We start from the raw sequence: 7039 nt of genomic DNA on the forward strand, positions 1-7039 counted from the left end.
CCAGAAGGCTATTGGAAAAAATGTTTTTTGGACGGATGAGACCAAAATAGAACTTTTTGGTTTAAATTAGAAGCGTTATATTTGGAGAAAGGAAAACACTGCATTCCAGCATAAGAACCTTATCCTATCTGTGAAACATGGTGGTGGTAGTATCATGGTTTGGGCCTGTTTTGCTGGATCTGGGCCAGGATGGCTTGCCATCATTGATGGAACAATGAATTCTGAATTATACCAGCGAATTCTAAAGGAAAATATCAGGACATCTGTCCATGAACTGAATCTCAAGAGAAGGTGGGTCATGCAGCAAGACAATGACCCTAAGCGCACAAGTTGTTCAACAAAATAATGGTTAAAGAAGAATAAAGTTAATGTTTTGGAATGGCCAAGTCAAAGTCCTTAATCTAATCGAAATCTTGTGGAAGGACCTGAAGCGAGCAGTTCATGTGAGGAAACCCACCAACATCCCAGAGTTGAAGCTGTTCCGTATGGAGGAATGGGCTAAAATTCCTCCAAGCCAGTGTGCAGGACTGATCAACAGTTACTGGAAACGTTTAGTTGCAGTTATTGCTGCACAAGGGGGTCACACCAGATACTGAAAGCAAAGGTTCACATGCTTTTGCCAGTCACAGATATGTAATATTGGATCATTTTTCTCAATAAATAAATGACCAAGTATAATATTTTTGTTTCATTTGTTTAACTGGGTTCTCTTTATCTACTTTTAGGACTTGTGTGAAAATCTGATGATATTTTAGGTCATATTTATGCAGAAATATAGAAAATTCTAAAAGGTTCACAAACTTTCAAGCACCACTGTACTCATTGATACTGATACTACTGATAATGAGGAACCTGCTTACAGTACCATTAATCAATCATGGGTGTCAGGGAATATTTTATTTAGCTCTGTTTATGTTGGTTGCTGGGCAACACGGTGGTGTAGTGGTTAGCACTGTTGCCTGACAGCAAGAAGGTCCTGGGTTTGAGCCCAGCGGCTGACGAGGGCTTTTCTGTGTGGAGTTTGCATTTTCTCCCTGTGTCTGCGTGGGTTTCGTCCGGGTTCTCCGGTTTCTCCCACAGTCCAAAGATATGCAGGTTAGGTTAATTGGTGGTTCTAAATTGACCGTAGGTGTGAATGTGAGTGTGAATGGTTGTTTGTCTCTATGTGTCAGCCCTGTGATGACCTGGCGACTTGTCCAGGGTGTACCCCGCCTCTCACCCATAGTCAGCTGGGATAGGCTCCAACTTGCCCACGACCCTGTAGAACAGGATAAGCGGCTACAGATAATGGATGGATGGATGGATGGATGGATGTTGGTTGCTGCTGTGTTGTTCACAATGAACATCTTAAACATAAAACTGAGTTAGTTATCCTGGCTAGCAAGGGGAAATTAAATGTGCATCACAGTGCTCACAGAACTGAAGTGCACTCATGTGCTTGTTTCTCTGTACGCTTGCTTCACTGCCTCATACTCCCAGATATCTCTGTGCGTATGCACACAGCATCTTGCACTCATTTTTAATGACCATGCTTTCTGATATTGCTCTGCATGCTCAATTCAGCTGCCATTACATCTCTATTCAAGAAAACATCATGAGGTTTAACCAGGCTAGTGGTATTGTAGGAAGATTCTATAGTACCACTTCTTGATATTTTCACAGTGCAGCGTTGGCAGACTGCTTTGCTTTGATCATTAATCATGAAATACATCCAGGTCATGGTCATTTTGTGTCAACTGTTCATTAGCATAGCAGCATATACTGGACTTATGGTGATGATACACGGGGCAACTTTTTGGGCAATGTTGCTGAGCAATGTTTCTGGCAACGGGCAACTAGGTGAGACACAGGGCAACTTTTCAGGGCAACTAACAATGGGCAACAACAGTTAGCAATGGCAGTTTACAGTTAGCTAAAAAAAATCGATGTCTTAATTTTTGCTGTGACCATTTAATCAAGCTGTCTGTTGTTTTTTAGAGCTTTGGTGAGGTAAATTCCTCCATATAGAATATTAAAATAACAACTTACCGGCGTAAAAACAGATGAGGAGTCTCTCCATCTCTTCACTCCACTGACACTGAGCGGCCGCCATATTTGTTTGAAATTTCTGATCCGAACCTCACTGGAGGTCACATGACTCGATACTCGTGTTCTGATTGGCTTATCTCAAAAAGTTGCCAGAGATTATCAAAACCATTCAGAAAGAAACAGTGTTGCCCAATCTCAATAGAAAAGAGTCAAAACGCAATTGCCCAGCAACATTGCTCGGCAACATTGCCCAAAAAGTTGCCCCGTGTATCATCACCATTACATACATAATATATACCACGTGGTATTGCATGTTGCTGTCAGAGCATTATGAGTAGGAGTAAAGGTATCATGGCAGCATGATATCGGTATCAGTGCATCCCAAGAGAAGACCTACCATACATGTAAATGATGCAGACTATGAAAGTGTATGAATTCTCTTCAGTGGGTCATAATGATGGCACAGCAGGAAGTGTTTCTGCCTCACAGTCCCATGGTCCCTGATGTGATCCTGAGCTCAGATTATTGTCTGTATAAAGCTTTTGTATGTATTCCCTGTGGCCATGAGGGATTCCTCAGGTTTCTCCCACCACCCAAAAACATCAAAGTCCACGGATGTTTTACTCTAAATTTCCCTTAGATGTGAAATATTTAAGAGTTATTCCACGAAATCGAGTCGATAAGGGACATAGTGCTGAGTTGGCTATAAACCACATACAACGAGATTGAGTGGAATACCTGGTTTTTTTTTTTCTATCCATGTTCACTGGATTTTGAGAAACAGAGCATTTTTATCTCTCATCTCATCTCATTATCTCTAGCCACTTTATCCTGTTCTACAGGGTCGCAGGCAAGCTGGAGCCTATCCCACCTGACTACGGGCGAAAGGCGGGGTACACCCTGGACAAGTCGCCAGGCCATCACAGGGCTGACACATAGACACAGACAACCATTCACACTCACAGTCAATTTAGAGTCACCAGTTAACCTAACCTGCATGTCTTTGGACTGTGGGGGGAAACCGGAGCACCCGGAGGAAACCCACGCGGACACGGGGAGAACATGCGAACTCCGCACAGAAAGGCCCTCGCCAGTCACGGGGCTCGAACCCGGACCTTCTTGCTGTGAGGCGACAGCGCTAACCACTACACCACTGTGCCGCTCAGCTATTGGGATATAAAAAAATCTCCTTCTCACCCCCAGCGGGGGGGTGGTATCCATGTCATCCTCAAGCTCGGGTCCTCTACCAGAGGCCTGGGAGTTTGAGGGTTCTGCGCAGTATCTTTGATGTTCCTAGGACTGCGCTCTTCTGGACTGAGGCTTCAGATGTTGTTCCTGGGATTTGCTGGAGCCACTCTCCCAGTTTGGGGGTTACTGCCCCAAGTGCCCCCACTACCACGGGGACCACGCAACCCTTGACCTTCCACATCCGTTCCAGCTGCTCTTTCAACCCTTGATACTTCTCAAGTTTCTCATGTTCCTTCTTCCTGATGTTGGCGTCAGCTGGGATCGCCACATCTATCACCACCACCCTCTTCTGCTCTTTGTCCACCACCACTATGTCCGGTTGGTTAGCCAGGATCTGTTTGTCAGTCTGGAAGCTGAAGTCCCACAGAACCTTGGCCCTGTTGTTCTCAGCCACCTTCTGTGGTATGGCCCATTGGGACTTGGGTACTTCTATTCCATACTGGTTGCAGATGTTCCTGTATACTATCCCAGCCACTTGGTTGTGCCTCTCCATGTACGCTGATCCAGCTAGCATCTTACACCCTGCTACTATGTGCTGGACTGTTTCAGGGGCTTCTTTGCACAGTCTGCATCTTGGGTCTGATCTACTCTGGTAGATCCTGGCCTCTATGGCTCTTGTGCTTATGGCCTGTTCTTGTGCTGCCATGATTAGTGCCTCTGTGCTGTCTGTCAGTCCTGCATTATCCAGCCACTGGTAGGATTTCTTGATATGATGCCACCAGTTTATGATGCCAGCGGGGTATCTGATGACTGGTAGTGCGTACATGTTGATGGCTCGGACCTTGTTCTTACCATTCAGCTGACTTTTCAGGACCTGCCTTACTCTCTGGAGGTATTTGGCTGTGGTTGACTTCCTTGTGGCTTCTTCATGGTTTCCATTAGCCTGTGGGATGCCAAGGTACTTGTAGCTGTCTTGGATATCACCTATGTTGCCCTCTGGTAGGTCAATCCCCTCAGTCCGGATCATCTTGCCTCTCTTTGAGACCATCCGGCCACACTTGTCCAATCCGAATGACATCCCTATGTCATCGCTGTAGATCCGGGTGGTGTGGATCAGCGAGTCTATTTCTCGCTCGTTCCTGGCATACAGCTTGATGTCATCCATGTAGAGCAGGTGGCTGATTGTTGCCCCACTACGGAATCGGTACCCGTAGCCGCTCTTCGTGATGATCCGACTGAGGGGGTTCAGGCCTATGCAGAACAGCAGTGGTGATAGCGCATCTCCTTGGTATATGCCGCACTTGATGTTGACTTGGGCAATGGGTTTTGAGTTGGCCTCTAGGGTTGTCTTCCACATTTCCATTGAGTTCTGGATGAAGGTCCTTAGGTTCCTGTTGATCTTATACAGTTCCAGACATTCCAGTATCCATGTGTGTGGCATTGAGTCATAGGCTTTCTTGTAGTCAATCCAGGCAGTGCACAGGTTGGTCTGTCTCTTCTTACAGTCTCGGGCAACTGTTCTATCGACCTCTGGTGTTACTGTCAATCCCTTTCTGTGCCTCGCTCATGTATTGAGCCACATGCTTACTCATTTTTGCCGCAATGATGCCTGACAGGGCCTTCCATGTTGTGCAGAAGACAGGTAATTGGCCGGTAGTTGGATGGGATGGTCATGATTAGGACTGTCCTGCCTTGGGTTAGCCATTCTGGGTGGGTTCCATCCCTCAGCAGCTGGTTCATCTGTGCTGCTAGGCATTCATGGCTAGGCATTCATTCATTCTTCAGCCAGTACGTATGGATCATATTGGGGCCTTCATCTTTGACACTCTTTCTTGGACGTCTGCCATTGAGATGGTTACTGGTTCTTGTTCTGGGAGGTTGCTGTGGTCAGCTCTTAGGTCCACTAACCATTGGGCATCGGTGTTGTGTGATGCCGTTCTTTCCCATATGTCTTTCCAGTATTTTTCCACCTCACCTGACCGGTTGTTGTTCCCCTGCCACTGAGAGTACACCTTGGCTGGTTCAGTGGAGAACAGCTTGTTTATTCTCCTGGCCTCTCCCTCCTTGGTGTATCTCTTCAACCGGGTGGCCAGAGCTGTTAGTCGCTGTTTGGCAGTTTCGAGTGCCTCTGGTATGGAGAGTGAGTTGTACTTCCTGGGTGCCCCTTTATTCACCATGTTCCCTTTCTGTAGTTCAGCTAGCTGGCTAACTCCGTGCTGCCTTTATCTTGGCCTCTAATCGTCTCTTCCATGGTGGATACTGTTTGTTATGTCCCGAGCCCACCTTTTGTCCAAGCATCTCCATGATTACTGTTGCTGTACTGTGTATCAGCTTGTTGGTCTCAGTGATGGTTCTTGTGGAGATTGTCTTCAGAGCAGCATTCACATCTACTAGTAGATCTTCTGAAGGTACTTGGCAACTCAGCTTCGGTATTTGTCGGGGGTTCCAGGTTTCCAGTTGGGTCACGATCTCAGGTCAGCAGCTCTTGTGTTGAGGCTGTTAGCTGTTGGGGCTTGGTACCCAATCTCTGGTTGTGGGGATGATGATGACGACATCTCTGATGTGATAGTAGATTTCGATTACGGATGTTGGAACACTGGGCTAATAGCTGTTTCTTTGTTAGCCGTGATTGTGGGTTTCAAAGTATCCAATGGTCCCACATTCGCTGCATGTATCCCCTCTCTCTGGGACTGCTTGTATAGTAGCATTCCAGCAACTCCGTATTTTCTGTCCTCGTCCATCGATGTCTTGTTCCAGTAGCCCATTTCTCATCAGTTTGCCCTGGTTCCCTAGCAACTGATGCAGACCTTGTTGACCCGGGCGACGTCTGAGCCGGTATGACTCTATCAGTTATGTCTTCACTCATTCCTGAGGTAGGCCGATATATCATGAGGGGTCTTGCCTAAGGACCCTTACTGGATGATGTTTTGCCCCGACCGGGATTTGAACCCCGATCTCCTGCGTCGTAGTCAGTGAGCATTACCACTGTACTATCCAGCTGATATATATATATATATATATATATATATATATATATATTCTTTTAGCTATTTCTGTTTCCTTTCAATACTTGATAACAAAACCACCATTTTGTTTTGCTCTACGCACAGGATATGAGCTAATATCCTAGTAGTAGAGTAGCCAATCAGAGCATGCAATTGCTCATATCCTGTGTGTGTACAGTATGTGTGTGTGTGTGTGTGTATATATATACACACACACACACAGGGTATTCCCAATGCATACCCAATGTTCTCGGAATAGGCTCTGGATTCACCAGAAAAGATAAATGAGTGAATGCTCTTCAGTAGTGGTCATTGTACGTTGGTCTCCTCTCACTATACACTCAGCTTACAGAATAAATTCATGTCTAATGTCATTCTGGTGCATTTCATGTCTAGCTTGCACACTAACTACAACCCCGATTCCAAAAAAGTTGGGACAAAGTACAAATTGTAAATAAAAACGAAATGCAATGGTGTGGAAGTTTCAAAATTCCATATTTTATTCAGAATAGAACATAGATGACATATCAAATGTTTAAACTGAGAAAATGTATCATTTAAAGAGAAAAATTAGGTGATTTTAAATTTCATGACAACAACACATCTCAAAAAAGTTGGGACAAGGCCATGTTTACCACTGTGACACATCCCCTTTTCTCTTTACAACAGTCTGTAAATGTCTGGGGACTGAGGAGACAAGTTGCTCAAGTTTAGGGATAGGAATGTTAACCCATTCTTGTCTAATGTGGGCTTCTAGTTGCTCAGCTGTCTTAGGTCTTTTTTGTCGTATCTTCCGTTTTATGATGCGCCAAATGTTT

This window comes from Neoarius graeffei, chromosome 27, assembly GCF_027579695.1.
Source record: "Neoarius graeffei isolate fNeoGra1 chromosome 27, fNeoGra1.pri, whole genome shotgun sequence".
In the NCBI taxonomy this organism is placed as follows: Eukaryota; Metazoa; Chordata; class Actinopteri; order Siluriformes; family Ariidae; genus Neoarius; species Neoarius graeffei.